Source organism: Carettochelys insculpta, chromosome 7 (assembly GCF_033958435.1).
Source record: "Carettochelys insculpta isolate YL-2023 chromosome 7, ASM3395843v1, whole genome shotgun sequence".
Classification (NCBI taxonomy): Eukaryota; Metazoa; Chordata; order Testudines; family Carettochelyidae; genus Carettochelys; species Carettochelys insculpta.
Window position 1 is genome coordinate 45,136,284 of NC_134143.1, and position 27,761 is coordinate 45,164,044.

At 40.8% G+C, this 27,761-nt stretch overlaps 1 pseudogene; it reads right to left on the reverse strand.

The window, feature by feature from the left end:
• Positions 1-6,359: 6,359 nt before the first annotated feature.
• On the reverse strand, positions 6,360-27,462 carry LOC142015805 (gamma-aminobutyric acid receptor subunit pi-like; annotated as a pseudogene).
• Between the last annotated feature and the right edge of the window lie 299 nt (positions 27,463-27,761).

Sequence of the window (27,761 nt, forward strand, 5' to 3'; positions counted from 1 at the left end):
AGGGAAATATGTAGGGATTGTCTCTCAGTGTGAGAGATATGCTTCCTTTGCAGGTAGGCAGACTTATGCTAGCAGTGTGGACATTAGAGCTCGTGGTGGCTCAGTCCAGTTATCTGGGCTCAGACCCAGGAGGGTCAAGCAGGCTTGGGCTTGAGTAGCTCGCCTAAGTTGCCTTCTCTGCTTCAACATCCACACTGATATTTTTAGTATGTAAGTGCAAGGCTGTCTGCCTGTGGAATCACACCTGCCTGCTGTGGTGTTGATATATTCACTGGGTACTTGTAGCCAGACAGAACCCCTGCTTTTTGCTCTACTCCATCTTGCCTTACCTAGGTGCTTCAGAGCATGAAAGGGTTAAAAGGAATAGCCCAGCCCTGGAATGCCCGAGTGCAGATGGGCTTATCTTAGCCACGGTCTTTGAAGCTCCAGAGCAAAGCTAAGAACAATGGGCTAATTAACAGCCAGGCCTCGGACTGCCCTTGGCTAATTACCATCAGTTGATTCGCCAGGACACTTGTCCCAGACAGGAGGAAAATCTCCTGGCCCATTAAGGAACAAATGTCCTTAATTGTCCCTACCTCACAGGTGTGAACTACACCCTTGAACTCCCTGTGAGAACCAGTATCAGACAGTCTAATTCAATTGCCATTTTTTTTTAAAACCAAGGAAGAAGCCTACATGACCCAATGGGTATAAAAGAGGGGTCCAGCAGACCCCCTGTTTCAGCTCCGATCATCTTTCCTGCAGGACAGCAGGGTGGGGCTCTCGCCAGGTCCCTGGGGATGCCCGACTCCTGGGAAAAAGGGAAAAAGGACTTCTTCCCAAGGGATTGAGAGATTAAAACTGACCAAGCCACTTTGGTAATGCAGGGGTAAGAATAAGACCTGCTAGGTATTTTACTTTTTATTTCTTTTGCATGCATTTAACAAGCACAGATCTATGCATTCAACGAGTATAGATCTACGCATTCAACAAGTATAGATCTATGAATTAGAGTGTATGCTAGCTATTTGTAATCAAAGTATAAACCTTGTAACAATTGTAACCACAAGAGCTTAACTCACTAGGTAAACAAACAAACATTGTAACAGTAAGAGATTAACTTGTTAGATAAATAAACAAAGTAATTGATTAAGTGGTAACCTGACTCCTCCTGTTACTGTGCAAACCAAACACAAAACAAAGAACTCAGCTGCTTTTCAGCGGCTCTCGGCCTGGTCATTAGTGAGCTCTGCCCTGGCAGTGGAAATGTCATATTAATACACGGGCATAGTGGCATCTCACCTGACCATCGGCTAACAGTATTCCCCATAGATATGGGAATGGCCTCCTTGAACTGATCTCACGGTGCTGTCTATGGGAACTCCAGTGAGATTGCCCTGACAAGGGAGAGTGTACTGTGGGAGGGATGCTCAGTTGGGTTAAAGATGCTAGATATAGCTATTGAATTTGATAGAATGATTTCAGATTTCTAAGTCCTTAGAGTATTTACATAGCACAGCAAGAGCAATAAACAATGTTTATTGTTAAAAGAAGGGGGAAAGTTACAGAATAGCAAATAAGTGAGCCTCTCTTCAACAGGTGTGCCCCAAATGGCACCTGGGGAATGGTGTTTGAGAGTCTACTTTGATATGTGGAAACTAGCTAATAATAAGAAAGACACAGAATAGTGATTGGTACATTCTGCTTTTACCCTTTCTCTCCTGTGAAGGCCAGCAGATTAGAGCCATGCTCACATTAAGATGCTTTCTTGGCTACTCCCAGTGCCCCTTAGATTTTAATCTGTCTCATTTTTTCTATTCTGAAGGTCCCTTTCTTTTGACGGACGATGCCTATAGACAGTCTCACAGGCTACGTCCACACTAGCACAAATCTTCAAAATGGCCATGCAAACGGTCCTTTCGAAGATTACTAATGAGGTGCTGAAATGCATATTCAGCACTTCATTAGCATGCTGTTGGCCCATGGCTCTTTGAAATTGCCGCTTTTCACTGCTGCACAGCTCATCCAGATAGGGGCCCTTTTTGAAAGGACCCCAGGAACTTCGAAATCCCCTTACTCCTGATTCCCCTTATTCAGCAGATAGGAATGCATTTCAGCACTTCATTAGCGATCTTTGAAATGGCCATTTGCATGGCTACTTAGAAGATTTATGCTAGTCTAGACACGACCATTAAGTTTAAAAAAGACAAAAAACCAAGCCCAGAACTGAGGGAAGACAAGGCAAGTCATGATGCTACAAGAGTGTGGGCAGGCTAGGATTGGCTCAGTCAGAGTAGTATGTGAAGATTGGCCTTGCGTGTAGGTTGCTGTTGAGGCCACTCAGAAAAGAGTCAGTCTGTGGTGATATCCCATTTGGATGTTGATCTTGTTTGTTCAGAATTGGTTCAGTTACATCCACAGCTTGGAACAGGAGCCCAACAGCTTCTGGGTAACAATGGTGGTATCCAAATGCATACAAGCATACAGAGGCCTCTGTTGTGAAGGATAATTTAGTGGTATAAATGTGCTTAATTTTTCCTATTTATCCCTTCTCCAGGATCAAGGGAACAGGTCGCAGGAATTCATGATTAGATGTGTGAGCACAGTACTGGAAATTAATAGCTGGCCTTCAGTTGTGAGGGAGCTCAGAGTTGGGGTGAATGGGGGGACACATTCTGCAGGCTATGGATGATGCTCTTGTATTCTTTCGTCAAGGAGGGTCCACATGAAGGGCTCAGCGTATGCTTTTGTGGGAATTAGTAAAAGGGTGGACCTAAGAACAAGGATAAGGAGAGATGAGGTGGTAATGAATCTTGATCTTTGTTCCCAATGGTAAGTGTAACCTGGCCTGAGCTGCTGCTGCAAAGCATGTGGCAGGCATGCCTGGCCTGTGCTGGAGGACAAGGACATGAGATGGTATATCAGCTGGTGGGTAAATTGTGTGAATGAAAAAGGCTGATGTTTGCCTTCTGTGAAATTGCATATCCAACTTTGAAGTTATTCAATGAAGAGGCAGTACCCCTCTCTGAATGGGGCATGGATAGATTTCGAACTGGTACTGGAGAAGGAACTTTAAACAATCCAGGAACCTGGCAAGATTGCAGTCACCTCCTAGAGGCAGGTGCCCAGAGCAGATAATCATTCACTAGGGGGTGTGGTTCCCAGATAAACCAGAACTGGAAGCAGATTAGGAGAAGGCAACTCCTAAGGAAGTTTCAGAATGGAACTTGGGCTTCCCATGTTTGGTACAGTGATGATACTAACCCCTCCTTCTCACCATTATAAAAGGGGGAGGGAGATCAGGTTTAAACAATATTGTGAGTTTGGGAGCAGGCAGTAGTCCTCCCTCAGTTGTAATGCAGTACTATAGGAAGGATGACCTGCACTGGATGAGTTATTGCTGGGTAATTCTCATAGACTGTGGCCTAGTTAGTTCACATCTCTGGTGTCTTTTTCATCTTCTGGAGATGCCTGGGACAAAAGCGGAGATGGAAGTGACAGCCTGCTGTTATGTGCATGGGGAGAAGTGTGACATTGAGCCAGACTATCCAAAATGACAAAAAATGGGAAAAGGATCAACCATGTCTACTCTGGCATATTTTCTTGCAAGTTTGCTACTGTACCTAAAACAATATATGCTGATAGTAATAACGAATATTAATGCAGATATAGGAGCTTGAGGCACGTGTACAGGAAGTGTATACTTCTGGCTGCACATAAATCTCATGATCTCATTTTGTTGCATTTTTCTCATATTTTTTCAACTGAAGTGAGTGTCAGGAGTGATAAACTCAAGCTAGAGGTCAGGGCTTTGTAAGCTAGTGCTCTGGTCCCATCCAAAGATAAAAAAGTCACACTGAACTCCTTACGATAGACTCCCAGGTAGAATTTAGACTCTTTCATCACCTTTCAAAAGGAAGCTCTACCATTATGAATGCTTGTGATTTAAAAGTATTGTTATGGGCAAGAGTAGATGGAAAAGTCAAATCTGGGTTGTTTCGTTTGAGACTAAGACAATGGTTTGTATTCACATTTGATTATACTAATAGTCCATGATTTTTTGTCTTTAGAGGTTTTGGCTACTTTTGAACTGGATGGTGACCATAAACCCTCACCCCTTTCAGTCTGGAATTTGATGCAGAACCCAATCATAAGAGGAATGATCTCTTCTGTCACCAGACTGGAAAGATGTCATACGGAGGCTACATCTACACTAGCACAAATCTTCAAAATGGCCATGCGAATGGCCATTTGGAAGATCACTAATGAGGCGCTGAAATGCATATTCAGCTCTTCATTAGCATGTTGCCAGACACAGCTCTTTGAAATTGCCACATTTCACTCCCTATCAGCTGAATAAGGAATAAGAGGATTTCGAAGTTGGCAGGGTCCTTTCAAAAAGGACCCCCATCTGGGCAAGCCATGTGGGAGCAAAACATGGCAATTACGAAGAGCTGCAGCCGGTCGCATGCTAATGAGGTACTGAATACGCATTTCAGCACCTCATTAGTGATCTTCCAAATGGCTATTTGCATGGCCATTTTGAAGATTTGTGCTAGTGTAGACACAGAGTGGGAGTTGCAGAAGAACAATGAAGAGGAAAAAAGATGAAAAGTTGAATTTGGCTATACTACTAAAAGAGAGACTGTTTATTAATTGTAAAAACAGTGACAAATGCCTTACAGGCTCTTGAAATTTAGTATAAAGCCTATCTGGAAATGTAGGATTGATGAGATGGAAAAGAGAACCTCTTATATCAGATATGAACACCAAAACTGTGCCATAACAATTCTTTCAAGTCTTTACTGATGGCATTTAGAGGACAGTAATGTCAGTGCGAGCAGACATTTACAGCAGAGTTCATTCTAGCGCTCATCAGCCAGGTTGGGATAATTTTATTCATGTGCGGATCTGTTTAATCAGCCTAGCAGAATCCTGCTGTTCAAACTCCCAACCTTTCAACAAACTCTTCTTGTGCAGGGAATCTTTTCAGAAAAAGTGTCTTTTAGGATTGTATTGATCCCTGTAGTGTCAATTGTTAGCAGTGATGCAGTGAATTCTTTGAAAAAGTCGATTCAGGATTATTAAAACTTTATAGGAATAAAACACATATTCCTCAATCAGTCTGGAGTGCAGCTGCCAGACTGATTTTAAAAGGCTACAATACTACTAAATGCATATTGACAATTTGTGGGAAGGATAAACTATGTTCAGAGTGATGGGGATAAAGAAAATACCACATTCAAGTCGGTAAATCACTAGATGCTATGTTTATGATGTCAGTTTATACCCACACAAATACTGGGGAAAATATAGGCACTTTAAACAATCCATTGCTCAGCAGGTCAAACAATCTGACCTCTCAAATAGAAAACAGGAGCCCCAGTAGCACACCTGCTTTGATTGTTTTTAATTATTCTGTCACTGCAAACATGACCTAGTTGCCATAGCACAGATGTGAGCTTGCAACCTTTCCCTGGAGTCATCCATAAGTATATTGACATTTATAGCTGCGTACCCAATCATGAAGAGTAGTTAATTAGCTCCATCTACTGCTGCATGAAGTGAACTGTACCAATAGTAACAGAGAGGTAGCTATGAAAACAAAAAGCAGTCAAGTAGCACTTTAAAGGCTAGCAAAATAGTTTATTAGGTGAGCTTTCATGGGACAGACCCACTTCTTCAGACCATAGCCAGACCAGAACAGACTCAATAATTAAGGCATAGAGAACCAAAAACAGTAAGCAAGGAGGACAAATCAGAAAAAGATAATCAAGGTGAGCAAATCAGAGGGTGGAGAGGTGGGGGGGAAGGTAGCTGTATTAGTCTGTACTCCAACAAAAACAAAGCAGCAGAAATGTAGCACTTCAAAGACTAACAAAGTGATTTATTCAGTGATGAGCGTTTGTAGGACAGACCCACTTCATCAAATCAATTTCATTTCCAAGGCAGACTGACATTTATAAGTACAGAGGACCAAAAAAAAAAGAAAAAAAATTGCAATAAAAACTGACAAATCAAATACGATTGAAGGAAGGCGGTGAGAGGTGGGGGGGATGTTGATTGTCCTGTCTGACATCCCACCCCCACACCCTTCCTTCAATCCTATTTGATTTGTCAGTTTTCATTGCAATTTTTTTTCTTTTTTTTCTTTTTTGGTCCTCTGTACTTATAAATGTTAGTCTGTTTTGGAAATGAAATTGATCTGATGAAGTGGGTCTGTCCCACAAACGCGCGATCACCGAATAAATCATTTCGTTAGTCTTTAAAGTGCTACATTTCTGCTGCTTTGTTTTGTTGGTTGATGAGCTTCCATGGGGCAGACCTCTCTGTTACTATTCATCATCTAATAAATTATGTTGCTAGGTGTTAAAGTGCTACATGACTGCTTGTTTTGAACAGCCACTGGGCTTACTTTTCTCTTTTTTTCCACTACTGCTGGCATTGATGTTTTTCTTTGAATCAACCTTTCTAGTCTTGTCAGAAACATTACAACTGTTTGCAATCACTGCTAGTACTCCATTAATTTCTTCAACCTCTTCACCCTCATCCTAACAGAAAACAAAACAGCAGGGCAGAAGTACTTAAGCATATGTTCCATTGCATATATTTACATTGGCACTGAACAAAATAAGTAAGTTTCCTTTTGACTCCCCTGTTGTAGTACACACCTGATTTCAGTGCATATACACGTAGGCTATCTGTTTTCAAAGTCTCCATACACAGGACAACACAATGACTCACACAGGGTTTTTGTTTTTGTTTTTTTTTTGCAAAAGTTCAAATCTGACTGCAAAGGAAATTTTGGGTTGAACAGAAATGTTCAATTAAACATTCAACTGAGCAGGAAATCTGTTGATAGGAATAAACAATCTTTTTGTTGGAATGGTCAAGTTAATTTCAGCAGCTATGAATTGTTTAGAAGTACATTGTTATTTTAGCAGATGATTAGCGGATCTGCAGCTACCCCTAGTTCAAACAAGGTCTGGCTAGCTACTTCAATTACCTCAGAACTTAAGAGACTCTCACTCTTTGCACTGTAGGCTGATTATTTTTCAGCCTCATAGATTTATGATGAAGATTGAGCTCTTTTAAAAGATAAAAACACAATGATAAGGAAGAGGAATGAATCCCACAACTAACTGAATATTTCTATATTTCATAGTCCCTTATTTATGTTCCTGATCCAGCAACATACTTGAAACACAGAGTTAAAGTTCAGTGGGCTAAAGTTAAACACATGAGTAAGTGCTTTGCTGGAAAAGGGCAACTCTTCTGTGAGCCTTTCACACACATTCCAAGGGATTTTTCTTTGTTTTGAGTGGAGAGGGCATTGAGCCAGAAAATTCATGGCTGAAGTCCTGACCTTTTGAAATCTATGGAGCTACGTCTACACATGCCCTTCCCTTTCAGAAGAGGCAAGTAAATGAAGGAGGTGGAAAATGCTAATAAGACACTGGTATGAATATTCAGCACCTTACTTGCATAATAACAGCCACCCAAAGGGTCAAAATTGCTGCTTTCAAATTGTAAACTAGCCATGTAGACAGGGTTCCTTAGAAAGGAAACCCCGATTTCGAAAGCACCCTTCTTCCCAATTTTTTGGGGGAAGAAGGGTGCTTTTGATATTGGGGTTTCCTTTTGAAGGAACCCTGTCTAAACAGCTAGTTTGCAATCCAAAAGTAGGATTTTCGATGTGCCAGGTGGATGCAATTATGCAAATGAAGCGCTGAATATTCATATCAGTGCCTCATTAACATTTTCTACCTGCTTCATTTAGATACCCCTTCCGGAAAGGAGGGGCATGTGTAGACATAGCTTGGGAGTTCTGCTATTGACTTCACTGGAGTCAGGATTCTGCCTCAGTTTTAGACCCAAACTGCAGTGAGTCAGTGAAACAGAATAGAAGGAATTGGAAAAAATTGTCATCATTGCTTTTTGTTTTTCAATTTGGTAGAAAAATCTAGTATCTTCCATCTGACAGAGAGACACATAACTTAACCATGAATAATTTAGTGGCTACATCTACTCTACAGAGTTTTGTTGACAAAACCAGGGTTTTGTCACCAAAACATATGGAGCACCTACACACATACTGCGTTTTGTAGACAGTCTGTCAACAAAACTTGGCACTTCTGCTGACGGCATTCTGCCTCTCTGTGATGAAGAATAATACCTTTGTCAACAGTTTGTACAGACAAAAACACCATGTAGACACTCGGGGCGGCGGGGGGGCGCCCTGGTGACAGACAGGGCTTCCAGTTCACTGGACAGCCCTGTTTGCTTCTGCTTGGTCATTGCATAGAGAGAGCGGCCAGGCAGTTTGGCCTCTCTCTGTTGACAGAGCAGATTACGTGTGTGGACGTGATCTGTTGTGGACATTTTGTGTGTGGACATGATCTGTTGACAGTAGTTTTCCTGGAAGAGCTCTTCCAACAGTAACTTCTGTTGACAAATCACTGTAGTGTAGACATAGTCAGTGGTTCTTCCCAGAAAACAGATTTGATGGCAAATATTCCTTTCATCTGCAACATAGCTTCTTACAGCAATGTGAGTAATTTGAAACCAAAAACTGAGGTTAAAATATGTTTTAACATGTAACCCACAGATAAATCCAAGCCACAAAATTCCAATCTGGGTTTTAAATACTGCTGAAGGAAATGTTAGATATGGAGTTTTACTTTGAATCTCTCTCTCCTGTACATTTCAATTTCTTAGCTGTTCTACTTTAAAACTGCATTCAGCAGAACATCATTCTCAGGATGCCAGAGGAAATCCTTCCCAGCAGTGTCTGACATTTTAAACAAAGCCCCAAGACTGAGGCGTACGGACTGTAACTGGTACTTGAAAAGTTAATAAAATCAAGAAACCTGTGAGATGGAACCTGATTGTTCCCATGTTCCCATTTATTAGAAAGAGAAAAGGAGCCAAATAACATCTGTAATTTAAAGATGGTGGGAGTTTGGTGCATTGTTCCATTTAAAGTTTGATTTCTCATCCAGGTAAGGTCAAATAAAACTTGTACAGAATTACAGTTTTATTGCACAACAGGAAAGGATGCTGCCTACATGCCACTTTTCACACACCTGCACACGAATGATTCACAGGTGGCCAATACTTTATTAGGCAATCTTTAACTTATTTCTTTTCCCTAAAAAGCTCTTAAAACATAAGTGGAAAATGCTGTCTCTGGTGCAGTGCACATCTGACTACTGGTTCTGTCTCACAAGCCACTCTTCCCTCACAGAACATAAAACGAGGCATTTTCAGCACAAGTTCAGTTCTCATATTGTACCTGTGAAAAGAAGAAACAGAATCTACAACAGAACGACAAATACCTCTTTGTGTTACAGATCAGGGAAACTGGGGAATTTTTGAAAAAGAGAGACTATGAGGAGGCTTTGTCGCTGTGTGGTAAGAAAAATTAATCTATTTCACATTAGGGAAACCTTACATTTCAAAGGAAATATCAACTGCAGTTGTATTTTTAAATGAGATACCATTTACTCTTCTCTCACTCCCAACTCTTAATGAGAGAATAGCAGATGGCACTATAAAGGGACTTGGTTGAATACAAAAATCAGCAGTGTCTATGAAGAGGTACAGTATGAGAGCGCAAAAGTACTGTATATGGCATCTGTTGTTGCTGTTTATACCAACTGAAGTGTTTGACATCCAACAGCTGACAGGAGGAAAGATGTCACTTCTGCTGAATATTGTACATTTCCAAGATAAACAGTGTTTCAACCAAGAGTATCATAGTAACTGGTGCACCTGGAGATTTCTTCAGCAAGCTAATTTAAAATTTCACATAGACATGATGCTGTGCATTGTAGCTGTAGCAGGTGCTACCAGTAGATATAATACTATTATCCCATTTTCAATTTGTGACACTTTCCCCCTTCAAGATGAATATTTCCGGGCTTTTTCTCTACCCAAAGGTGAATTTAAAAAAATAAGCAGAGATGAAGATCCCTTTCATCACTTATATTGGAGGAAGAGTTTTTCCTTCATCTAGAAGACTGCAAGGTGCGAGGCCTTTGAAAGGCAGTCTATTGGGTTATTCAGACTGTTACGAAATGGGGTAAGTGAACTGAAATGAATGGCACATCATGCTTAAATTCCCATACAGCAGGTGACTCATCTGTTTTTGTCATTTTCTTTGATGTTGCCTGTGTTGATCATGGCTGACGTGCAGCTTGTCCCTGCAGGAGGCTGTGTGAGCCTGGTAATTTTACCATTCATACTACAGCCTCAAAAGGGCTAAAATGTGCGAATTTCCCAAAGCTGGATCTTGAGAAAACTCATTTAAATACTAAAATATGGTGCAACACAGATCGTTCTTATTCATTGTATAGGGCTGCAGTTTCAGAATGGCTTCAACTTGCCTTCTGAATTTTGATTCTGTAATTTTTTTTGCATGCACAATTTCTATAGTCAAAGTCAGATTTGCACATGCAAACAGTAAACTGGGAGGAAGATGTCTAATGAGCCAGAGTACTTGAGGAAATTTGGCAGTAGTGGGCATATATTTAGAGGCAGATATAGAGCAGAAATGTTATCCCTTTATGTCCTGAACTTAGGTAATAATCAAGACCTTGCAGGATTCAGTGTTGTTAGGAGGTGGAAGGGTTATGAGTGAGTTGGTGCAACTCTGTTTAATTTACAAAGAATGTACAAAAAACCTCATATCCCTGAAAACTGGAAGAAACACTTGTTGGCAGTTTCCTTACTTGCAATTTTCAAGTTTGGTCCTAGAGTCCCCTTTGTGTCTGAGGAGTTCTCTCTCTGCTCCATTCTCAGTACTGCATCTTTCACTTTCAGATGGCTTTCTCTTTCTCTCTCACACACACACCTTCAGCTTACAAAATAATTCCCAGAGAATTACCTCAGACTACATGGCTTAGACTTGCTCACGCCTCATCTATGCTACACAATTAAGTCATCCTAAGTTAGTCTGACTTACTGCCATTGCAGTAATTGTTGTTGTTTTTCATGTCCATACTACCTCCTTCTCTGGTGATTTAGGTCCTCACCAGGAGCATTTAACCAATTTAACTGACAGTGAGGGGCATTAAGTTATGAATGCAGTGATTGTAAATACTCCTAAGAATGGGGTTATATGGGAAGCGGGCACTTCAAATGGGAGACCACAGAAGGTCAGGATATCATGTAGCATACGTTCTGGGCAGGTTCAAGCAATGGAGTAGATATCAGGCTTAATGCCTGGGCAAGAAGTTACAAAACTAGTTTCCTAAGCTACAAGAGGAAATGTTAGGAAGTGGTTGTGACCCAAATATGCTGCCCTGGGTTACAGCTGAACAGCCCGGAGGGCAATAGATACAGCAAAGTCAGATTGTGAGTGCCTTTGTACAGACAACACAGAACACTCCCCAATTCTTGGTATGGTTAGGTGAGGGCCACCTGCAGTAGCAGTCCCTGCACTTAAAACAGGGTAAGGAGGAGTCAGAGCCGTGGCCCTGCTCCACTCCATGCCACTCTGCAGAGCAAAGGGTATGGATCCAGAGAAGTAATTTTCTCCTACACAAAGCTATGACATAAATGCCACAATAATAGCACCAAAGACTTCAGAGATTCATGAACTATTCTTTGTTACCATCCTTGAGTTATGTGGCTATAACTAAGAACCATAAATGTCCTCTTGTAAAGATGAATGTGAGGTTCAAAATTCAGAGCTGAATTTTTAATACCCCCAGACTTCAAAGGTGCTTAATATCCTCCTTTTTGTCAGACCCATGGTGCCTTTAGTGTGCCTGTTGTAAGAAATATTTCCATGAAGGGTATGAAGAGGCATCATGTCCATAGATGGTTTGGGGCAGCCACGCCAGGTCCCACACTTTGGTGGGTCCCACAGTGTCTAACTCAACCATCCAATGGACAGACCTGGCAGGGGTGGCAGCAGCGGTCACTCTCCCTCCCCAAGCGCTGCCTTCACACTCACAGCAGCAACAGGAGCCAGACCAGCTTGACAGCCTGCTCTGCTCCTCCCTGCCACCATCTCCTAACCCTCTGGGCTCGACTCCAGGGTGCTCTGCTGTCCACGGCTGTGAAGAAGCCTGCTCCTACCGCTGTGGTGAATGTAGGGGCGGTAAACCCTGCTGCTGCCCAGTCCCCAGAAATGTGTCACATCATAGTCCACTACAGTCCCAAAGATGAAACTAAAACAAATATCATATACATCAATTGCCTTTGTGAAGCAATTAGTGAAGTGAAGGCAATGAAGTCCTGGCTTCCATTATGAGTGTTGTCATGGTAAGCACTGTTGTTGATGCTTCCAGACAATGAGGAATGGGGTAAAAAGTGGTGTTAGTTATGACATTCTATGTAGTATTTGGAATAGCTGCAAACCAAGGTGGATAAAATCAATTATTTAAAAAAAACAAAAAAAAATTTTTTTAATATGAATCAGATATCTTTATTTTTAAACATCAATAAAATACTATATTTCTCATATAAACAACAGTTACAATTAAATGTCATCATAAACATGTTACACATATACTTATAGTTGCATAAAAATTAATTAATGGCTCTAGCCTGTCCACCCTAACTACCATCTCTAACTTCTTGAAAGTTCTGGGCTTTCAGTTTCTGTTCCTCGGCACACTAAAAAGTAACATGAGCAAAGAAAGACACAGTCTGGAGAGAATTGTTTTTGTTCTCTGCTTATGTTGTGGTGGACCTTGGCCAAACATAGGAAAGGAGTTAGTTAAGACATTGTCTTAAGACAGAAAGTTAATATATAGGGAAGGATAGAGGCAGCAAAGAAAGAAACAGGAGAGTGGATTAGAGAGAAGGAAGACAATTCAGCACACACAGAGCTTTTTATATCCCCCCATACTTTTGCCACAGAAAAACTGTGATGGCTTCTGGGCATAAGAGATATCTTATGTGGGAATATTTTGAAGAGATTCATTCCCTGGGTAAAAAAGGAAAATGTGTCAAGTGTAAGTAGTGCAAGAAGATGATGCATGGTTTAGTTACAAAAATAAAACATCATAAGGAATGCTGCTTTGGGGAGAATATGATGCAGCTGAAGATGTGGATATGGCTGAGCGGGTCAACTGATTTGTAACTTAAATAATTTATTTAGCAATGCATCAATCTTCACAACTCTCTCTCCACTGTAGGGTTGAGCCAGCAGACCCCAGCTGAAAGGGTGAAAAGCAGCTCTGGACACAGCCTGGGCTAGGGGAAGAAGAGAGAGCTAGTTAAGCCCCCAGGTGGAACCAACAGGGGGTAGTGTCAATTAATTAATGAGAGCCAGCTGATCTCACTGTGGTGCACTGGCAGGGCTTTTCAAAAGCCTTCTCAATCAGGAGAGGGAGCACAGAGTGAGAGAGGTGAACAAGATAAGAAGGTGGAGGAGATTGAGCTAAGAGAAAACCGATAAGGAGAACAAGCAATGTTTACAAAGACAGTGGGGGATACCGGCAAAGGGAGTAGTTCATTGGGGGAGTGCCTAGGCATCCTTCTGCCAGTGAGACTGAAGCCCTGACCGTGGCAAAGAGGGAAAGGGCTGATCACCTGTCCCAGATTGGCAGAGGTGGGTGCAACCTAACCTCTCCAGCAAGAAGGGGGAGGCGTGTGGGCCTGGCAAGACTCTGGGGTACCCTGCCACAATGCTTTTTAGTATATGTGAGGTTTGACAAGTAAATTCCCAAGCTGTTTTCTGTGTTGGATGTTGCTGGAAAAAAGTTTAACTTAGTAAATCATTTTGGCTTGTTTAATTAGGTAACTAGGTTTAGAATCCATCACTCAAGTATATGAGACAGAAAACTGCAGTAAGAGAATCTAGAGTTGCCACTGAGTGTCAATTTCTTATTTTATATTGCATAATGGGGTTACCTGCCTCTTATTTCAGAACATCATGGCCCTAGAATGTAGGTGATGCTGTAAATCTATTATCTGTTTTACTTCAGTGTAACTCAGCTTTTCCAAGGGAACCCTATTTTGTACTTTTTTTTCCAAAAAACATAATTGCCAGTGAGTTCAATGTGCCCTATTCCAAAATTAGTATAAGCACAGTCAGACTTAGCTTTTTCTGATAACTTGATCATGTCTATGTAGTTACACACAGTGCTAACACCACTCCACTCAACTTTCCTCCTTAGAAATCTAGAAGCATGAGGCTATCCATCTTCTAATTGTTTCTTCTCTACTCTGAATGTTTTAGTCTTCTGACAGGTATTGCTTCTTCTGATGACAACTCTTTCATTTAAAATGAGCTATTTTAATCTCTTACAATACTTTCTCTTGTTATTCATGTGTTAATTAATATGTACAGTGTGGCCTCATAAACACCTCATAGTTCTTTCTTGTGTGGTTCAGGCATCCCTGAATGTTCTTTGTACTTTTTTGCCACCTAGACTCCCTTTGGTTTCCTAGGACGTTTTCCTTGAAATATAATTCTCAGAAGTAAAAATCCAAGTGAATCTATGTGACATACTGCAGATAGCAAGCTGAAGAAGTAATTTACTAAAATACAGAAGTCATTGAGCCTTCTGGACTTGACTTCTAGGCACTGTGCAACAAAGAATACCTCTGAATGTTCCAACTTCTGTTTGTTTGTTTGTTTGTTTGTTTGTTTGTTTTTCCATTATTCTACCTATGCAGATTCCGGCAGGAACTGATGACTGACTTGTCCAGAATGATACCCAGGAGAGTACAACTAGCAAGATGGATGGTACATATGACTCTAGTAAAAAATACGAGATATTCCTCTTGAGCTCAAAATGAAACAATAACTTTGGATAGTGTGCGCTGTGAAACCAGCAGCAAACAACCTTGTGAAACAAACAATTGCTCACTATAAGGTAAAGTTAGAGGGTGCCTCTTCCATAATTTCTTGCAAATGTCAATTTTTACATTAAAAACATTTTCCTAAGTTTGTCTGGTACACGTTCCAACAAATCTACATGTTGAACCTCTTTCGTCTGGCACCCTTGGGACCTGACTGGTGCCAGATGAGGGAATTTGCCTGACAATGGGAGGTCAATATTGTCCAGCACATTACCAACACTTCAACTGCTTACTGGACTCTTAAAAAACATTTACACATAAATTACAGCCAAAAAATAGCACAGAGCACTCAGAGCCAGGACTGATGACTGTAAACAAATATTATGGGACCACAGGAAACTTGGCCACAGCCATGATAAATGGTCATCCAGCTAACTAAAATCATGGCAGATTAGAGCTGAGCTGCTGCTTTGGTGACAGCATGAGTTCAGCCTCAAACATCCAGGTTGCTGGGTTTTGTCATGTTTCCATGAGTGATGCAAGCAAAAAAAAAAAAAAAAGTGGGGAGATTTTTCATAGATTATAACTTGGAGTATGTCCACGTAGCAAGCCTCAGTGCTCAGGTCCACAGATCTGGGTTTATGGTGCAGCACTAATAATAGCTGTGGGGACAATTGTGGGTCATACTGGAACTTGGATTCTGAAGCCTCCTTGAGAGTTCTAGCCTGAGCTGCATGCCTACACAGGTGGTTTTAGTGCTTCACATCAACCCTGAACCTGTCATCCTTGGCTGTGTTACTTTCTGATACTCACTCATTAGAATGGATGTACTCTTTGTTAACCTGCATGGAATTTCATGGCCCAAACAGAAGGAAAGAGGAGATATGATATATAGTGATAGTGCTATGCAAGGCTTGTCTTCACTGCAGAATTAACTCAAGATGTAACTTGACTGGTGTCGCTAACTTGAACTCTGTCCAGACACACAAACCTGTAAGTTGACAGTTGCGGTCATTGTCTGGCTTTACAGGGCAGAAGCTGAAGCTTGAGGTAACACAAGTTGTCAAGTGATAACACAACTGCTTTGTGGTGCTAATCAATCACTCTAGACATCAAGTATTCTCCAGTGTGGCTGCCCTGACTCAAGCCAAGGTTACTTGAGAGGACTAACTCAACTATTAATCACACAGGCTAACTCTGCACTGAAAATACACCATCAGGCTTTCTTAAAACTTAAGGATTCCCCATACTTCTTTAGATATCCTTGCACATGCTTACCTTCGTAATACTGTTGTATGAATATGAGTGTAATGTACAGAGTAAAAAGGAGCAAAAGGTGTAAGTTAAAATGGTGGTCACTCAACTTAGCATACACCTTTTCTGGCTCAGTGGCATGTAAGCTATAACAATGTAGACTCCCTTATGCAATGGTAAAGCATGTGGAAAGTACAAGGAAGTCTGACTGTAAGAAGATCTGGTTTACATCATTTTTCAATTTCTTTCTGAATTTGCCTTTTACAGCCTACAGCCATACACTGGCCTCCAACAATGATTCAGATTGAGATGACTTTCATGACCATGTGTTTTTCTAATATGGAATATCACTGCATCATATGAAAAATATATCTAAGATTAAATAAACAGGTTTCCCTCTCCACCTGTAATATTTTTTCCAGTTTATAATCATATTGTACATTCAATTGTATAAGAAAATTCTGGTCTATAACAAACTGCACTCCCTTTTGTGAGTCAATGTTCCCTCTAATCTCTTCCATTCATGTGCAGAATAATTTTTGTGTTCTCCCAGGCACATATGAATGTGCACCACCAGTAGAAATAATACTTATCAAAAGGGTGGATTTATTTTTCATGGGAGTGGTGCTAATCAACTGGGAAGCATTTGAATCAGCTTTGACTGGCCACAGCTTATAGGGAACACTGCTCTGCATCCTTCTGGCTTTTGAAGACATACCACACAGAACTTCTCCCACATCTCTGCTCCCAACAATCAATAGCTTTGGGAAGGGCTTGTAGAGAGAAGCCATGATGCAGGGATGCTGCTTTTAACTTGCTGTGTTCCCCTTCTCATTTCCACTCAGTGCAAGTGGAGGGGAGCACCTGGGCCATAGCTATTTCCTGTATTCTTTCTGGTGAACTCTACTTTAGATAAAGTACGACGTTGAACTCTTTATATAAGATGCACTTTTGCTATCCTGTGCAATTCCACAAAGAAGTGTGCATTGAAGCACAAAGAGCACACTCCTCTCCTCCATGAAATATGTATACTGACCTCTTGGGTGCCAGTTAAAATGTATGGTGTGAGTCACACACAAAGTCACCACTACGGCATTAGTCATGCATCCCTGGTTTCTCCTCTTATGCTTTATAACGTGTTGCTTTTCACATCAGAGGGCACAAGGAGAAGGCTTAAATAAAATTTGAAAGGGTACCTCAAATACAGGTGACTACAAGAAATGATAACTTGCCATATGTAGCCAACAGGTGTTACTACTATTCAGCAGTGCCTTTTTTGTTTAAGTAAAAAAACAAAAAGGAGGAGCTGGTACTCAGCCCACTCCCCGCCTCCACCCCCAGCCACTGCCATGGCTGGGGTTGCCGAGGTGCAGGTACTCCAATGCCAACAAGTACTGCTTTTTAGGATGAAGATCACCCTCCTCAAATAAATTAGGAAGTGGTTTCTCCATTCCTGGCTCCTGGGTTGTGGGACTGAAGCGCAGTTCCTCTGTGGCTGTAGCTCCAGCCTATTACCTAGAATAGCAGTCACTACTGCTCTGTGCTTCCTGTGCAGAGTTCCTTGCCTTTTTGATATGCACAGCACATGGTTCTGCTCTCAAGCCTTGCAATCAACAATAGTTGTGTGGCTGCTGTATTTTTGACCCTGTGAGACATGTAATAAGTCTAAAGACTTCTCTTCACCCACTATCCACTGCTACTCTGTCCATGATAACCTACAGATCCTCTCTGGCCTTATATCGTACCTACCAAAATTTTTGCACTGCCTTTTTGCACCAAGTAGAATCAATGATGATTTTCATTCCAAACCCAGGAGCATAAGTGCAAAAAATACAGCTCCTGGTTACCCAGGTATTACGTTGGAATTCCGTTTTCAGAAGACTATTGAATGCACTATAGCCAATATTTTCAAATGTGTCCATTTACTTAGGATGTCTGTCCAGCTTGAGACATGCAGAGCCTGCTTTTCAGAGATGCTCAGCACCTGTATTTTGTATTGAATCCCGTTGGAAATGTAGGTGGTTAGCCCATCTGTATAACTAGGCCCTACATGTCTCAGGCCAAGCACTCAATCTTGAACCCACCCTAAGTTAATGGATGATAGAAACTGGAGGTCTCTCTCTCTCCCCCACACATCATTGCATGAAGTTTGTCTGTGCTGAGATATGTTTGCAATACACTTTCACATTTCGATTAACTCTGCTATTGTTGAGAGCTACATGGACTTTTTACAAAGTTCTTTCTTTAGTAGCCTGTATATCCAATTGAGCAACAAGGGTATCCACATATCCAAAGTGAGAACAGCCACAGAGCACCACCTAGGTCACTCAGTGGAAAGATCTAAGAGCTCTTGCTTCTCCCGTGGCCACTAATGCCTTAACTTTGCCCTCTGCCCTGTTCATACATGAGGCATTGGGGATGGCAGGAGTGCAGGACCACTTATTGACTCCTGGGCTATTCTGTAGGTGCAACTGTCTAAAGTTCATAACCGATATGAGAGCTGTATGAATATGTTATTAAACATGTGCTTGTGCATCCTAACACTCAACATCCCCTCTCTCCACCCAAAAGATTTAATGATAGTTTAACATAATACTTGAGTGAAATTTCAAATGTACTTATCTTAACATGTTAAAGCAGAACTGAATTTCTTCACAAGTTTCAACTACCTTTGATATAGTTTTACACAGTTTTACATCTTCTTTTGTGCACTTTTCTTTGCATAACAGAATATCATTCCTTGTGTTTTCTAGATGAGGAAGGGCAGCTGGTAAACGGGTCAGTGTCAAACTAGAGTTCTCTTTGAAGCCCTTGTTCCTTATTCTTTGAACATAAGAGATGTTTCTAGTCAATTAAAATAAAATACTATCTAAACTAAAATAATAAAACTAGATTATGTCAAAAGGCTAGAAAAAATAAATCCATCCTTTTGCCCTGATCTGGAAAACATTTAAACTCATATTTATTTACATGCATGATGATGCTCACAGAATTCAATGAGCCGCTAAAAATCCTTAAAAGTAAGCATGTGCATGTTTGCACATTTGGGGGCTGAGTGAAAAAGTACTGACCAAGAATCTAGTAAGTGACTGTAGCTCAGAATACAGTGTTCCTAATTCCAAAGCTAAACTACTCTTAAATTCCAACAGAAGCAAAAAGAAAGCAGCAATGCTAGTAATGTCCCCATGGACTGATTTATATAGTTTGGTTTTGTCGCTTGATACACAAATGTGTTTTCCACCATTTCATGCTTTGCCACCTTTTTTCCTTCCCTTGGGGAAAGCTTTTGTGTGACAGGCTTACAGGTTTATATCCTCTAACTACAAGGTTCTAATCTGTATTTCAAATGACTATTTCATCTTATCATTTGTAAAGAGATTTATACAATGCTTTTTGCCTACTCTCACAGGAGCCATTAGGGCGTGCTTAATATGTGTAATACACTTTCAAATATGTTATACAAAGCTAAAAAAGTACATTTTTTGTTTTTGTGTGCTCTTTTTATTAATACTGTGTACATGCATCTAGGATAATTCTTTTTGTCTCTGAGTTTAATATGGGATACAGTGTATATTGTTTCCCTATTATGTTTCATGGCAGCATTGCGGCCTCTGTATGCAACACCATATTCATAAAAGTTTAAAAGAGACTAAGAGGGCTATGGTACTATTTCAGAAGCTTTGCTGCTAGAAGGGGTACTGCATAGGACTTCATAATTCTGTGTTCTTAAACAGAAAAGGCCTAAATACAATTATGTGCAGGAGATTTTATTTAATTTCAGCTGTATTTGTCAGAGTCTATTTTGGTTTAAAAAAGACTTTGACAAATATAGCTTCAGTTAAATAAAATTTAAAAAGTAAAATAAAGTAGACTTTGACTTTGCACATGTTTTAAGGCTCTATGGCTAACACTGAAACCTGGGGGAGAGTGTCCACGAGAGATACTCAGGGGAGAGAACACATCTGTTGGTGTGACTGCACCTCTAGCTGCACTTCAGTTATAGTGGAAAACTGCCCTTATTCCCGCTGAGGAAAAACAATGGAACCCACTTTGCTCTTCTGATAGAACCTCCCTCATGGGATAGGGGAACATGGCAAAAATTAAACAGAGTTGTTCTCCCCACTAGCTACCTTTTCTTTTTAAATGGTGAGCAGGGCCTTCTTCCCTTCTGGGCAGAACAACACTAAGGCTGGGTCTACACATGCCCCTTTCTTTCAAAAGGGGCATGTTAATGAGTGGGTTTGAAAGATGCTAATGAGGCACTGCAATGAATATGCAGCACCTCATTAGCATAATGGTGGCCGCAGCAATTCGAAAGTGTGGCTTTTTGAATCACGTGCCGCCTGGGGAGACGGGACCTTCCAAAAGGACCCCCCCAGTTTTCGAAAGCCCTTCTTTCAAACCCGCTCGTTAACATGCCCCTTTCAAAAGGAAGGGGCATGTGTAGACACGGGGTAAAGGATTATTCTTCTTTGACTGAGCCTGATATGGTTTGACTGGAGGCTGCAGATGGGAGGAAGGGAAGAAGATGCCAGTTATATAAGTAGCTAGACCCTTTGTGCTCAAAACAAGAGCAGCGGCTCAATACATTCCACATGTGCTGCCTTAGGCGCATACTCGGTATCTCATGGCAGGACAAGGTCCCCAATAGCGCAGTGCTTGAGAGGGCAGGCACCGCCTCCATGTTCACCCTTCTGAAACAGAGGCGTATGCGCTGGCTGGGACATGTCTCACGTATGACGGATGGCCGAATACCGAAGGACCTCCTCTTCGGTGAACTGGCGTCTGGAAAGAGGCTGAAAGGGCGACCTAAATTGCACTACAAGGACACGTGCAAGCGTGACCCCAGCACTCTCTATATCAGTGTGAACACCTGGCATTCGCTCGTCTCAGACAGGCATGCCTGGAACAGGGAGTGAAGGAAGCTCTTGTTATGTATGAAACTACCTTGGTGAAGGAAGCGGAAGACAGGAGAGCCCTCAGGAAGATCCATGCCCGTGATACCAGAGCGACATCTGCCTACTGCTGCTCACAGTGCAGAAAGGACTGCCACTCCCGGATTGGATTGCACAGCCACAGAAGACGCTGCTTGAACCAGTCCAACTGGGGCACAAACCCATGATCCCTCGGGATCGAAGGATGCCTACTACTACTACTAGACCCTTTGTGACCATGTAGCTTGCTATGTTGTGTTCTCTGTGTATTTTTATATCCATGTGGAGGATTTTGATGCTTTAATCTGAGTTAATAGTTCAGGTTAGATCATGGTGTTTCATTCTGAGTTGTTGTAATGGGGTCCACCTGCTTTGTGAGTGCCCCGCTCTGGCCAAGGGTGCCACATAAGGTCTTGCCTGGCTCCCTGGCAAGATTCTGGGGCTAGGATCTGAGTAGTTCTGTCTGTGGTGCTGTTGGTTTGTATTGGGCTTGTGGCCAGTCTCTGGCCACTGGATCTCGGCCTTACCCAGGTCTAAGTTCAGCTCACACTCAGAGCTGTCTGTAGTGCTGCTGCTCCCTCAAGCAGCTTATAGACCTGTATGGATCAAGCTCCTATGAAGAACTGTCAGGCCGTAGCACAGCAGCTTATTTTATACTGGGTTGCTGAGTTCTGATTGGCTGCTGCAGAGACAACCACTCCATCCTGCCAGGAGGACCTCTCTTCTGCTCATCTCACTGGAATAGGGTGTGGCAAGGCCTCTGGCCTCCTGTAGGGAGCATTGGAGCTTAATCCATCCCAACACAGTTGTGCTATTCATGAATGAATTCCCAAAACTGAGCAGAAAGAAGTTGCAATTAGTGTGAAACTGAGGGCCATGAAAATATATTCCAGAGTCCTGAATTACAAAGCATGGAATCATAGAACACTAGACTGGAAGGGACCTTGAGAAGTCCTTGAGTCCAGTCCCCTGCCCTCATGGCAGGACATTAGGAGTTCTTACATAAAGCAAACCTCATGGTTGGCATGATAGTTTGTGCAAAAGTCAAATAGTATTCAATATGCACCATAAAACAGGAATAAAAAAGAGTAGACAGATAACTCAAAGAGGATAAAGAGTGTCTAACAGGTCTTCTACCCTTTGAAAAATATTTTGGCATCTCCTGAACAACCAACATGACTTGGACTGTCAGGAAGTTAAGTATCACAGCTAAAGAAATATTTTCCATGGCTTTTTTTCTGTACTTAATCAGAGTTTCAGAAGTCTTACAAGATTTTTAAATGAAAATTTATAATACCCTAGGTCCCTTAGGTAGGTTTACTCACACGTTTGTTTATTCAGGGTTCTTAGCAAGGATCGACTGAAGCTGCAGAAGCCAAATATCTATGATATACCTTATATGCCCTGGTGGCAAAGACTGATTTACTTGTAAATTGCACAAGCCTTCAATATTATGGGATAAATATTGGTTTATGTTTTCAGAAGTAACTGGTGATTTTTGGCTTGCCCAGTTAGAGACCCAAAATACACCTAATATTCAGCAGCCAAACAATTTAACCTGTCTTAAATTGATCAAAATCTCTTGTTCCTTTTGAAAATTTGGATGCCCATCTTTTAGAATTCTCTGACATGTAAATGTTTCACTTTACAACCTCTTTGTCACAGTAATATTCTTCCACCTTCTCTCTTTCCCGTTATTATGTACAACATTAGTTTCTGCCAAGAGCCCCATGAGTAGGACTTTGCCTGATATCAGCTTCTTCAAATTGTATGCGACTTTCCAAGATGTAACCTCAGAAGTCCAATAACTAAACATTTGAACAGTGGAGTGCATTTTCTGAGACGCTAATGAATTCCCTATAACATACCTTACAAGCAAGCAATATAGCTTACCTGAATGAAATTGGATGAGATTTTTCATCTTAGAAAATACTAAAAGAAAAGGCAAAATATTTAGTGCCTTCACTCCGTTCTACTTTCACACCCATAGTCTGAACTTCAAAAGGAATGTTCTCAGAGGCAATTCCTACCTGTTTCATAGACTGCTTCTGATATTGAAGTAATATTATCTACTGTACATTGTTGCAACAGGAGTGTGTCTAAGCCTCCAACTGAATCATTTCCTTGAGTCCAGTAAAACTGGACTTCATTGATATTATAGTACCCTGTATCTATAGACAAACCAAGCAGTGAAAGATTTTGTTACATATAATTTATGTAGAGTACATTTTTCTATCATCCTTCACCATTTGTAAAAAAAAAAAGGATTATAAATAATGCTCTTGTATTACAAAATTTGACATTTTAATACGAATGCACGATCTCAAAAGAAATATTGAGTTGGGTAGGGAAATAAAAGATTGTGTAAACTGACCAAAAGGTGAGTCGTATAGGATATTTACTGGCAGAGCCTATTAAGTCTGCAATTGGGAAATGCAGAGCTTATAAACTACATATGCAACAAAAATAGACTTCTTTAGAGGCCTATTGATTGTGCATGCTTTAAGGAAGATTTCTCTTAACCAGCATAGATGATTGGCACTCAAGGTGGGAGAAGTATCATAACAGGAGGCAATTTTACTTTGTATACATTAATAAATGCATGGCTTACACATGGATGAAACACCAATGAAGGGTTTTTAACATTAATTTAATGGATGGCCAGTTAAACTTTTAGAACATATAGGAATAAACAGCTAGTATTTGAACATCTCTTTTCATTAACATAGACCAATCAATGTTTGTATTTGACAAGCATTGTGTCTCATTATTGTTATTTCTACTGCCCTGTGGAATAGCTCAATTCCAGTTCTCTTTAAAGTGACATCCGTACTAATGTCCAAAATAGTTTAAAGTACTGTACCATGGTCACTGCTAAAACAACGTTTTCTTAATTCCAGGTTTCACCTAACTTTATGAACTGGCAGTGATAAAAATAACCCTTGAAACCTGAGAAAGACATGAACAAACACATACAGAAAGGAATATTTTTATTCTTATTTAATAGTCCTTATTCTTTTGAAAGACAAGTATTTCTACCTGAGAAATTCATGGATGTAAGGCATATTTGGCATAAAAATATATTCAAAATTTAATCTTATCCATTAGCTTTGAGAAGAATTTTTAGGAGCCTTCACAAAAATCAGACAAATTACATTGCCTAGAAATGTTACATTGTTTTCCCACTCTAATATTAATCTTGAAAGTTTTGGAAATGAATTTTATGTATCACAGCATATCATGCAGAAGTTTGCATTGACAAAAGCTTTGAAACTGGTAGGATCAAAAACACATTATTTGTCTCTGATGGGTATTCTTGTATCTCTTTAAACATTTGACATTTAAATTACATGCTTTTCTCCTGAATCTCAAGAATAAATGTAAGGCCTTCTCTAAACAGAAGAAGCAAAGGACAAAAGAGTAAAATCCAACAGGGAATAACTGTTCAAAAGTGGGTCTCAAAGATGAATAATTAATGGCAAGCAAGATAGAAGCCTGTGTGGAAACACAGTATCGTAAATGGAAACTGAAGTATCAGTAAGGACTGCAACTGTAAATTCTGAGGGACTGGTTCTGTCTCTTGCTACGTGCCTGTACAGTGTGTAGCCCACCAAGGACCCAAGTGGCACTGAGGCATCTGGGTGCTGCAGTGATATTAACCATTCATAATAATTTCATAGTTGATTAAAACTTGATTTTCTCAAAGACAATTGGCTAAGAAATTTCTCATGGCATTATTTAAACTAGTTGAAAATATTTTATTTCTATCAAATCAGGTTTTTTATATTTAACCATTTTTCATTACCTCTAATAATTATAATTAAATAGCAGTATTACAAATGAAGGTCACTAGGGAGTTGTATTATATAAGCCAATGTAGCAATACCCAGATATAATCACTATTTTGTAATGTTATTTAAGTGTTATACTTTAACAAAATTCCTAACGTTTTATTCAGCAGTTCAAAAAGCTGTTTTATTAATTTTAATGTTATATATGTATGTATGTATATATATATAATGTTATATATATATGTATGTATATACATATATGTATATTAATTTTAATGTATATATATGTATATATATGAAATACCCAATCACCATATTTACAAGTTAGCAGTATCTGGAGAAGTGAAACATTATTATTCTGCAATTCAGTGTTTCCTTTCCAACGGGAAAACTAACACCATTGAAACTGTAACCAGAAAAAGAAAGTTAAAGTACTCTTGAGCACAAATGACTGACATTGCTAAAGGTTGTTATTGATCTGTTTGTTCTGCAATCTGTGTTCTCAGCTATATTTCCAGAAATGAAAGAAGGATGTCATGGGATCAGTTTAGCTTATATTGCTACTATATTGCTATGTTTTTCCTACATTCAGGAGAGTCTTGTGGGTTGTCTAAAACAACAGATGGAATCCTTCTAAAAATCTTAATTTTCAATTACACAGGGAATTACTCTATTTTGCCCCTTGTCAATTGCATTCTAAGCTCCTGAGAGAACTATAGAAACTCCTGAATGACTCATTAGTCAATGTTGTTGAGGTAAGTACATCATTCAATATTTGACTTAACAATGTGTTCTCTCTCTCTCTCTGGCTTCATTTACACTACAAACTTATTTCGAAGTAGCATGCAGAGCGCCTACGCACACACTTTTTCTTACTTCAAAGTTAACTTTGAAGTAAGGGAGTCTAACTTCAAAGTCACTACTCCATTCCTGGGAATGGAATAGTAGCTTACTTCGACGTTTAACTTCTAAGTAAAGTGTGTGTAGATGCTCTGCATGCCTTACTTTGAACTAAGGGGTCTGCCAAAGAGGCAGGCCTGCCTGGAGGATGGAAAGAGTCTGGCCAGCCCAGGCAGGGCTCTATTGTCCCTGATGGTCGCCTTAAAGGAACCAGCTTCTTGGCAACCCCACACAGGAAGCTGAGACTGTGCCACAAGCAGGGACAGCATGAGCTCCACTTGGACTGCACCTACTTGATGCAGCACCCAGCCTCCGCTCTCCCTGGCCACCACGGCAGGATGCCAGGGCTCCCCTGACCCCCCAGGGGCTTGGTACAAGGAGTCCGAGGGCTAGCAGTGCTCAGGCAAGTGCTATGCCAGGAGTGGACCCTCCTGGACCAAGGACGAGCTGAAGGACCTCCTCGATCGTTGGGGGGAAGACGAGGTCCTTTGCCAAACCAGTGCCCAGCAGAGGAATGCAAAGACACTTGACCAGCTGGCCAGCAGCCTCGAGACTCGAGGTCACCCCAACCGCACTGGCAGCAGCATGCGGATAAAAGTGAAAATTGAGACAGGCATGCATCAAAGCCTGTGATGCTGCCAGCTGGGGGCATGGTCTGTACACTGCCCCTACTATAGGGAGCTGCACAGGCTCCTGGGGCCTAGGGAGGCAGCCACCCTAGAGCATCAGATCTACACAGCCGGTTCCCACCTCCTGCAGGCCTCTCCGGCACCATGAGCCCCTCATGTGGGGAGCTGCCCATGCAGACTGAAGGCAATGATGAGGGTTCCAGCGACAGGACCCTCATCATCATCCTCTTCTCTGGGACACCAGTCAGAACACAGTAGCTATTTAAGAGATTAGTCTCTATTCTGTGTCACTGTATCTTGACATCATTCTCTTTGGTGATGAAGGAACTCTTCCACTACTCAGAGGACCGAAGCAAATTTTGGAACCAAATTACTTAATTGAAAAGTTTTCCGATACATCACCCGGTAGCTTACCTTTTTGGTTTCCAAAGTAACTTCCATCATCTTCAACTCATGACAAGCCAGGAATAGGGTAAATTTTTACTATGTAAAAATTGCTACAAGAATTGTTCATGCTTATACCATTCCATGTTTTTCTCTCCTGCAATCTGTGTCATGAAAACCAACTTAATTATTAACAGTGCTTTTCTTGTGCTTGTGTTTGTGTTTGCCAATCAGTAATCAGTACTTGCACCTTGGCAGCCCTGGCCACCCAATTGTCTGGGGTAGGGAGGGGCAAGGAGCGTGCTAAATACAATCTCCATTTTTTTATAGAAAAAAAAAGTTTATTAACATGGAATAAATCCATCAAAGTCATTTACACAAACCAGAATCAACAAATTCTAGTTAGGTAGTTAAGGGACATGGTATCAGAGTTACCTTCACTGCTTTCAATTCCTGGATTTTCATGAAATTCAAACCTTTTCCATTCAGGATACAACAGTACCTATTGAATCAGGAGACATTACCTGTCACATTACAGAGCAATATTGTTGTTACAGTATGTCAGCCTCAGAAGTTCAGAAATCAGGAGTCTGACCCTGAAAATCATGAGGTTTTTTTTAAATAGATTTAAAAAAAAAAAAAAGATTAGATCCTGCTTTTTGCTGTTTCTTCTGCTTTCTGAACTCCCTCTCCCTGCATCCTAATATGTGTGTGACAATTTTCAATATTGCCCATGGTCACAAATTTAGAATGAGTAGGGTGATTTTGTTCTTTCCCTGCAGCTAGATCTCTTGCTTAAGGCCTCACCTGAGTTTGGGGCCCCATTGAACGAAGCACTGTACAAACACGAGTCATTGTCCTGAAGAATTTACAATTTAATGCAAAACATAGGTGTGAGTTTGTGATGTGAGAACTAGAATTGAAACTTACCAATCTTCTGTTAGATGGAAAACAGTATCAAACCTCTGCAGAGCTAAGCAGGATTCAAATGAATGACCTATAGGTGAAAGTGGTTATAGCTCATTAGCAACACCCTCATAAGCAGATAGTTCCTATAAATGCTGATGTTCCACATTCAAGAACCAAAATTAAGGTAGGGATGGTTGTTTGGGGTGGGAACTTTG